Here is a 252-nt window from a genome sequence, read left to right on the forward strand (position 1 = left end):
GATCCTCGCCGTTATTGATTTTGACAGCTAAATTGTTAACCGAGAGGGAAATCAGATGAAAGCCATTTTAGAATAAATACAAGACATTAGGTTTAAACATTGAGGTTGCAAGAAAGGCCGAGAAACCCCCAGGAACCTCAGCCCCAGGCCTGCCAGCTTGTCCTCGGCTCTGCAGAGGGGACACGGACAAGTGCAGGGGAGCGGTGCTGAGAAAGGACAATTCAAAGCACTCGTCTGCACCGGCGGGGTCTG

This window comes from Nestor notabilis, unplaced genomic scaffold (genome assembly GCF_000696875.1).
Source record: "Nestor notabilis isolate BGI_N333 unplaced genomic scaffold, ASM69687v1 scaffold8403, whole genome shotgun sequence".
Classification (NCBI taxonomy): domain Eukaryota; kingdom Metazoa; phylum Chordata; class Aves; order Psittaciformes; family Psittacidae; genus Nestor; species Nestor notabilis.